Source organism: Emydura macquarii, unplaced genomic scaffold (genome assembly GCF_026122565.2).
Source record: "Emydura macquarii macquarii isolate MOO-44397 ecotype Brisbane River unplaced genomic scaffold, CSIRO-AGI_Emac_v2 contig_646, whole genome shotgun sequence".
NCBI classification, from domain to species: Eukaryota; Metazoa; Chordata; order Testudines; family Chelidae; genus Emydura; species Emydura macquarii.
The window spans coordinates 80,302-89,435 of NW_027130783.1; the positions used below are offsets into that span (position 1 = coordinate 80,302).

At 52.9% G+C, this 9,134-nt stretch overlaps 1 pseudogene; it reads left to right on the plus strand.

Annotated features, from left to right (window-relative positions):
* The first annotated feature begins 1,896 nt into the window (after positions 1-1,896).
* On the plus strand, positions 1,897-2,844 carry LOC137148567 (olfactory receptor 52E2-like; annotated as a pseudogene).
* The last annotated feature ends 6,290 nt before the right edge of the window (positions 2,845-9,134 follow it).

Consider the following 9,134-nt stretch of genomic DNA (forward strand, 5'->3'; position numbering starts at 1 on the left):
CTAGAACCGATCCCTGCAGCACCTCACTAGACACACCCCCGTTCACTGACAGTGGCCTATTTACAACTGCTTTCTGAGATCTCTCCGTTAGCCAGTGTTAGTCCATTTAACATGTGCTCTATTGCTAGTGTATGGTGTTAATTTTTGTATCTGAATGATTTGCTCTGCTAAATCAAATGCCTCAGAAAAACTGAAATCTGTTGTATCTGTGCAGTTCCCTTGATCAGCCAAACTTGTATTCTCATTAAAGGATGAAATGGGTTTTTTTGAGAGGACCAGTTTTCCATAATCTCTGTTGACTGGCCTTAATTCTATTCCTACCCTTTGTTTCTATTTCAGTTTAATCCCATATCAATTTTTCCATTGTTTTGCGCAGGATTGATGTCAGGCTAACCAACCTCTAGTTACCTGGGTCATCCCGCTCGGCCTTCTGGAATATTGGCAATCTATTAGCACACTTTCAGACATCTGGAATTTCCCCAGTATTTCAAGATTTATTAAAAATGTACATAAGCGGGCCTGAAGTTCTCCTCAGCCACCTCTTTTACTCACTGGTGCATGTTTTCCAGGCCTGTTCATTTAAAAAGATTGATTCCCTAGTAAATGCTGTTTAAAATCCTCCTTGATAGCTAATGGACTGGAAAGTATTTCATAACCTCATGTGGTATCAGTACATCAGACTCCTTCTTCCCAAATACAGATAAAAAATATTTATTGATCACATCTACCTCTTCTGCAACATTAACGAGTTTTCTTACTGCCCCTGGTAACTGGCCCGTACGTTTGCTAGGATTTCTTGTGTTCTTAATTTACTTAGTAACCTCCTTTTTTTAATCCTTAGCGCTGCCAAACATGGATTTTACCCTGATGTCTTTAACTTCCCTCGTCCATTTTCATAACTTCTCAGTTGTATTGCTTGCTCTCAATTTCTCCTTTCCTCCTTTTCTTATATATTGCTTTTTCCTTCACTAATTGCTGCCTTCACTTTGCCACTGTGTTGAAATTTTTCGGGCTTTATAGATAATGATGTACAAATAGCGGAAAAGGAGAAAAAGGTTAAATGGCAGATGATTTTTAAATTCCAAAAAATTCTCTTAAAACATAATTCTGTCTTGTATGTGCCTTACCCACAGGGTACAGGTTTTACGTCAATGCTAATGAGCCTGAAAGGAAGTAGACACAATCTCTAGGAAACAAGGTACCTCAAGTTTTGGAGACACCAAACCAATAAGGAAAACCCGGCTGACATTTTCATGGACATGCGCTGAATGTAGGTATAGGCATAGATCATAATATAAAAAGGCGGAGCCCAGATTGGGAAATTTGAGCTTCCTACAGGAAAACTCCAACAGGAAACATCCCTCTACTAACGATCAGTCCACGAGAGACCTGTCAGACCCTAGCAGTAGCTAGGAGCAGGTGAGTCTGTCTGTACCTGTATCCGGTGCATGGATAGATCTAGGAGTTGTATATGCTGGGACATTCCTAATTTTGTTGGTAACTTTAATGAAATTGATATAAGATATTAGACCTTGTTCTTATGACTGTCTGTGTTCCTTGCCCTAGCCTTCATGTGTTCCTGTGAGCTCTGGATCTAAACCAAGCTGAGGTCACTTTGTGAACTTGAGACTGCAGCCATCAGAGCACAACCCACAGATGTTGTAAAACAACACCACTAAATTTACCTTAAATAAAAAGAAAAGGATACATGCTTCCCCCTGAGAACAGCCACTCCTTGTGCATGTAGCGCCTCATTTTAACACTTTCTCTCCATCCAGGCATTTGCACTGTGATCATCACCCTAGATCCTGGGCATATAAGGGAAATCAAAGGAACCTACAGTACGTGCAGAAGACGCTGTTCTGCCTCAGAGTCGGACACATTCTCTGCTATGCCATGTCAAATTCCAACACAACCGACTTCATCAACCCCTCCTCCTTCATCCTGCTGGGCATTCCTGGGCTGGAGGCGGCACATGTCTGGATCTCCATCCCCTTCTGCGCCATGTACGCCATAGCCGTCTTGGGAAACTTCACCATCCTGCTGATCGTGAGGATGGAGCAGAGCCTCCATGCGCCCATGTACTATTTCCTCTGCATGCTGGCTGTCACCGACCTGGTCCTGTCTATGGCCACCCTGCCCAAAATGCTGAGCATCTTCTGGTTCAATTCCAGGGAGATCGAGTTCAGTGCTTGCCTCACCCAGCTGTACTTCATTCACTGCTTCACAGTGATGGAGTCTGGGATCTTCGTGGCCCTGGCTTTGGATCGCTACGTGGCCATCTGCGATCCCCTGAGACATTCCACCATCCTGACAAACGCTGTGGTGGCCAAGATCGGCCTGGCCATGCTGCTGCGGGGTTGCCTGCTTGTATTGCCCTTTCCCTTCCTGGCAAGGAGGTGGCCTTACTGCAGAACCAACATCATCGCCCACACGTACTGAGAGCACCTAGCTGTGGTGAAGCTGGCCTGCGCCGACATCCGGATCAGCAGCTACTACGGCCTCTTGGTGACATTCTTAGTGATCGGCCCGGATGTGTCTTTTATCACCTTCTCCTATATTCAGATCCTCAGGGCCATCTTCAGTCTCCCCACAAAGGACACTCGACTGAAGACTTTTGGTACTTGTGGCTCCCATCTCTGTGTCATTTTAGCATTTTACATCCCAGGACTCTTCTCCTTCCTCACTCACCGGTTTGGCCACAATGTGCCTCTGCATTTCCACATCATCGCTGCCAACATGTACCTCCTGGTGCCCCCCATGCTAAATCCCATCATCTATGGGGTGAGGACCAAGCAGATTCGGGACAGTCTGCTCCACCTCCTTACTCATAAAGGGACCTAAAGTTTTCTCCTGGCAGCCTGGCTATCAGTCTGAGCTCCATGGAGAGCTGGCTGGTGACCTGGTGTGGGGCTTTCCTTCCTAGAACACTTACAGGACAATCAAAGAGACATTAGAGCCTTCCCAGCCCTTTAAAAACACTGAGATTGGATGTCTCGGAGAGACAGAAAAGCTGGGGTGGGGGAGAGGCAGAAAGGAAGCCGAGGAGACTCTTTGTTTGCAGGGCTACAGATGCAGCAGAGAGATGGAACAGAGAGACGGAAGCTCGACAGGCTGTGAGTCGGTTGCAGGGTCCAGCTGTGGCTCGTGAAACGTGGCGTTTCTTGCAGCTCCAGGCAGAGCGTGTCCTGCAGCGGTGGTTTCAGGTCCATGCTGGGCATGGGCAGCCCTTTCACATACACCATGTGCCTCTGTGTTCAACCCTTTCCTTTTCTTGGCAGGTGACAGCGATTCCCTGTGGCTGAAAGCGCCCAACGCCTCTCCCCATGTCGGCTCCCTCCAACGCCAGCACTATCTGCTCTTCCTCCTTCATCCTGCTGTGCCTACCAGCGATGGAGCATGAGTACCACTGGTTTCACATCCCCTTCTGCTCCATCTACATCACCGACCTGCTGGCCAGCACTGCCCGGCTCTTCCTCATCAGGGCGAAGCTTGGCCTGCACGAGCCCACGTCTCTCTTTCTCTCCATGCTGGCCCTAACCGACATCGCCCTGTCCAGCTCCGCGCTGCCCAGGATGCTGGGCGCCTTCTGCATCAGAACCCGGGTGATCAGCTGTGCTTCCTGCCTGGCCCAGATGTTCCTGACCCATGCGCTGTGTGTCGTGGAGTCGGGCAGGCTGGTGGTCATGGCCTTGGACTGCTATGTGCCCATCTGCGCCCTGCTGCGATACACCTCCATGCTCACCGGCTCCGTTATCGCTAAGCTGGTGAGGTGGCTGCTGTTCTGCCACTCCCGCGTCATCTACCACCCCTACTGCAAGCACATGGCCATGGTGATGCTGGCCTGCGGGACAGCAGGCCCAGCAACCTCTACGGGCTGGTCCTGTCCCTCGTCGTCATCCGCTTTGAGCTGGGCTGCATCTTGCTGTCCCACACCCTGATCCAGCTGCCTTCCCACGAGGCACGGCACAAGTCCCTTAGCACTAGACCCCCAGGCTCTTCTCTTTCCTCAGCCACCACTTTGGCCACAGCATCTTCCCCCGCCACGTCCACATCTTCCTGTCCAAACTCGACCTGCTGGTGCCAGTCATGCTCAACCCCCTGGTCTATGGTGCCAGACCTAGCAGATCCGACAGGGTGCTGAGGATGCTCTGCATGGGGAAGGATGCCTCATAGGCATGTGTGGTGACCGTGAGAGTTGGTGCAATGTGTGTACCACCCATGTGCATGCCAGTATGACCTGGGGCACTCTGTGCTGCCGTCGCTGTGCGGGAGAGGGAATGAGAACTGGTGGAGCGTCACCCAGCCTGAGCGGGTATGAAGGGGCCATGAGGAGCTGAATACAATCTACACAGGAGTGGGGGATCCTGGGTGGGTGGTGGATGAGCCAAGGGCTGGGCCGCTGACACTTAGCGTCTGGGACGCCGGGCAGGCTGATATATGAACATAAAGTGGCGAAACCAGAGCCAGAAGGCTGGGGGAGAACAGGTTCTGCTGGGTGTGACTCTGAAGAGACGGAGGCTTAGACACCGAATCAGAGAGAGACGTGGCTGGAGAGAGCGAGGATGGATCCCAGAGAATCACGGCTTGGCACAGCCATTGCTTCTTCCAGCAGGGAGCTGCCTGGAGCTGGGCTTTTCTATGTAACCTAAGGCCTGTCTCATGCTGTACCCAGGCGATGAATAAATGCTGCCTTGCTTTGAAACAGCTGCCTGGTGGCAGTGCAGATCCTCCCCGGGTGCATTGCTTCCCAGGATGGCCTTGTCACACTCCAGAGCCTGACCTCACTGGGACTCATTGTTAGGAGCCCCGGGGGAAAGCGGGGAGTGCTGGATGCCCCATGTCTAGGTCTGGAGTCCCGCTGCCAGACGGAGATGTGGACGCTACGGGCAGGGCTAGCCCCTCCCTCCACCTCCAGATGCTTTGACCTCTGCCAGCTGAGACCCAGCTGATGTGCAGGCAGCCGTGGGGCTCTTATCCTCTGGGTGGGCCCAGCCACTAGCAGGTGACATCAGTGCCCCAACCACACCCTTGTCCTGGTGCATTCAGACCATTGGTGAGTGTGTGAGGTGCTGGCCGGGCTGGGCTCAGTGAGTGGCTTTCAGTGCATTGCTGGCTTCAGCTCCGGGGAGACAGCGAGGGTCATGTCCCTGAGCACTGCGTACCCCAGACACCAGCCCCTGGCATGGCAATCCCAGCGCTCACACCAATGCAGAGACATGGTGTCACCAGCTCGAGGGCACAGATCCCACAGCTGTCCTGGGCTGTCTGAAGGGGCAGGAGACCTGCCTGCACACACAGGAGGGAGGGGCTCTGTTGCAGGGTCGGTTGAGCATCTTCTGGTTCAATTCCAGGGAGATTGAGTTCAGTGCCTGCCTCACCCAGCTGTACTTCATTGACTGCTTCACAGTGATGGAGTCTGGGATCTTCGTGGCCCTGGCTTTGGATCGCTACGTGGCCATCTGCGATCCCCTGAGACATTCTACCATCCTGACAAACCCTGTTGTGGTCAAGATCGGCCTGGCCGTACTATTGCGTGGCTTCCTGCTCATACTGCCCCGTCCCTTCCTGGCAAGGAGGTAGCCCTACTGCAGAACAAACGTCATCGCCCACACATATTGTGAACACATAGCCGTGGTGAAGCTGGCTTGCGCCGACATCCGCTTCAGCAGCTACTATGGTCTCCTGCTGATAGTCTTAGTGACTGGCCTGGATCTGTCTTTTATCACCTTCTCCTATATTCAGATCCTCAAGGCCATCTTCAATCTCCCCGCAAAGGATGCCCGACTCAAGACTTTTGGTATCTGCGGCTCCCACCTCTGTGTCATCTCAGCCTTTTACATCCCATCTCTCTTCTCCAACTTCACGCACCGGTTTCGCCGTAATGTGCCTCTCCATTTCCACGTCATCACTGCCAACATGTACCTCCTGGTGTCCCCCATGCTAAATCCCATCATCTACGAGGTGAGGACAAAGCAGATCTGGAACAGGCTGCTCCACCTCCTTACTCATAAAGGGACCTAAAGTTTTCTCTTGCTGCCCTGGCTCTCAGACTGAACTCCATGGAGAGCCGGCTAGTGACCTGGTGTGGGGCCCTCCTTCCTAGATCACTTACAGGACGGTCAAAGAGACAGTAGAGCCTTCCCTGCCCTTTAAGTTCATCGCGACTGGATGAGTCAGAGAGACAGAAGAAGCTGGGGCAGGAGAGAGGCACAAATGCAGCCGAGGGGAGTCTTTGTTTGTAGGGCTATGGCTGGAGCAGAGAGACGGACTCCAGTTGAAGGAGAAGGTGGACAGGCTGTGAGTCCCAGATGTACCTCGTTTTCCATGGCTCCCAGCAGAGTGTGTCATGCAGGGGTGGTTTAGGGTCCATGCTGAGAATGGGCAGCCCTTTCACGTACCCCATTTGCCTCTGTGTTAACTGTTTCTTTGTCCTAGCAGGGTGAAGGGGATTGCCTGTGGCCGAGCACACCTGTTGCCTCTCCCCATGTTGGCTCCCTCCAATGCCAGCGCTTTCTGCCCTTCCCCCTTCATCCTGCTGGGCCTGCTGCTGCTGGAGCATGAGCACTGCTGGATCTCCATCCCCTTCTGCTCCATCTACATCAGCGTGCTCCTGGGAATGTCGCCCAGCTCTTCCTCATCAAGGCAGAGCCTGTCCTGCGTGAGCCCACGTCTCTCTTTCTCTCCATGCTGACCCTGACCGACATCACCCTGTCCAGCTCGGCCCTGCCCAGGACTTTGGGCAGCTTCTGGGTCAGAGTCCGGGAGATCAGCTGTGCTTCCTGCCTTACCCAGATGTTTCTGACCCATGTGCTGTGTGTGGTGGAGTCAGGCAGGCTGGTGGTCATGGCCTTGGACTGCTATGTGCCCATCTGCGCCCTGGTGTGATACAGCTCCTTGCTCAACGGCTCCGTCATCATCAGCAGTTCTGCAACTCCTGCATCATCTGCCACCCCTACTGTAAGCATATGTCCATGGTGATGCTGGCCTGCGGGACAGCAGGCCCAACAACCTCTACAGGCTCATCATGTCCCTCGCTGCCATTGGCTTTGACCTGGGCTGCATCTTGCTGTCCCACACCCTGATCCAGCTGCACTTTCAATGGGGCCCGGCACAAGGCCCTTGGCACCTGTGGGGCCTATGTGGGCATCATCATCATCCTCTAGACTCCCACACTCTTCTCCTTCTTCAGCCACCACTCTGGCCACAGCTTCTCCCCCCCACGTCCACTTCTTTCTGTCCAACCTTGACCTGCTTGTGCCAACTGTGCTCAACCCCCGGGTCTATGGTGCCAGACCCAGCTGATCCAACAGGTGCTGAGGACGCTCCGCCCAGGAGAGGATGCCCCGTAGGTGTGTGTGGTGACCGTGGGAATTGGGTCAATGTGTGTACCATCCACGTGCATGCTGCGATGTCCCCGGGGCACTATGTGCTGCCAGCCACTGAGTAGGAGAGGGAATGAGCGCTGACAGAGCGTTACCCAGCCTGAGCGGGTACAAAGGGGCCATCAGAAGCTGAATACAATCTACACAGGAGTGGGAGTTCCTGCGTGGATGGTGGAGAAGCCAAGGGCTGGGCCGCTGACACTTAGCGGCTGGGACACTGGGCAGGCTGACATATGAACACAAGGTGGCGGAACCAGAGCCAGAAGGCTGATGGAGAACAGGTTCTGCAGCGCGTGACTCTGAAGAGACGGAGGCTCAGACACTGAATCAGGGAGAGACGTGGCCGGAGAACACAAGGTGGTGTAACTGAATCAGGGGAAACCAGATTGAACCAGGGACAATCAGGGGGAACAAAATCAGGGAGAGACATGCCCAGATGCCCACCTGACTCCTGCAGGAGGGAGGGCCCCAGCCCAGGTCGCATCCCAGCCTCCTGAGCTCTTGGACGTCGAGTTAGGTTCCTGGTCCCAGCCTGTCAGCTCAGCCCCTGGGGCTGGTGACAAACAATTGTTACTGCTGTGAGCCACCCCAGGATCTGTGCAAACCAATCAGATGTAGAGTCCATGTCTTTCTGTACAAGTGAGACAGAGGTAGCGAGAACTGTTTCCTTTACAGTTTAGTGGAGTATAAATGGAGTCCATCTTGAAGTAAGCTCTTTCCTGAAATTTGTACTATTGAACCTAAAAATATCTTGATGGGTCCTCTTTTTGTAAGTGAGGAATGTATGTGCAGGGCATAAAAAGACAGCAATCTAAACTGCTTTAACAACAGAAAAGGGAGGAAAGACACAAACTGCCAACCTAACCGTGAAGGACGAAGAATACCTACAAACGACCCTAAAGTGCAAATAAACGACCCGAAAGTACAGAAGGATCCACCCTGGGAACAAACAAAGTACAGAAATAGGAGACTAGTCCTGCTTGCAATTAGCTGGTGATTAAGAACTATACTGACCCTAGGGGCAGCATGACACAGCCATGCCCATAGACTGACATGAGAGCCAGCAAGTATAAACGATGGGGTAAAACATGGACATTTGGGTCTCATTCTGCAATTGTCATCTGAAGCATCGGATTTGCAACCGACAAAGGCCCGGTTCCCTCCTCGTTCCCAGTCTAGTTGGCTGGCTCGAGCAAAGCCTAAAAGGACTGGTAATTATATCACAGAAGTTGCAGAACTTCTTGGGTGTGAATGTGAGTGCTTTGTAATATTCTTACATTGACAATAAACGCGGCGTATTGGCGTGTCCCCCTCAATAGAATCCTGCTAGTCTTTTCTTTTACAGGTATGACACTGCCTGGGACGAGGGGCCATGGCTGCAGCACACGAGCCTCGTGAGACCCGGCTCCATGGAGACCCGGCTCCATGGAACCCAGTGTGGGGCAGTGGGTGGGCCCAGGGCAACCCAGCCTCTGCCCCAGGTCCTAGCCAGGCAAAGTGCGAGGGAAAGACCAAAGGTCACCTAAACCCAGCAACTTGTCTCCATTCTCCAGTGCTGTGCTGTGGGCTGTGAGCAGGTGCGTCCCTCCCCACAGGCCCAGCTCCCGGTTTGTTGGGCCCCGCTTCTGGCAGGCCTGGAGCAGGGAGTGAGGGTAACTGTAGGGAAAGCTCTGGACTCTAGGCTTCTATCTCAGTGGGCCAAACCGTGCTCTCAGCCAGTCCCTGGGCGTGATCACTCCAGCAACCCTC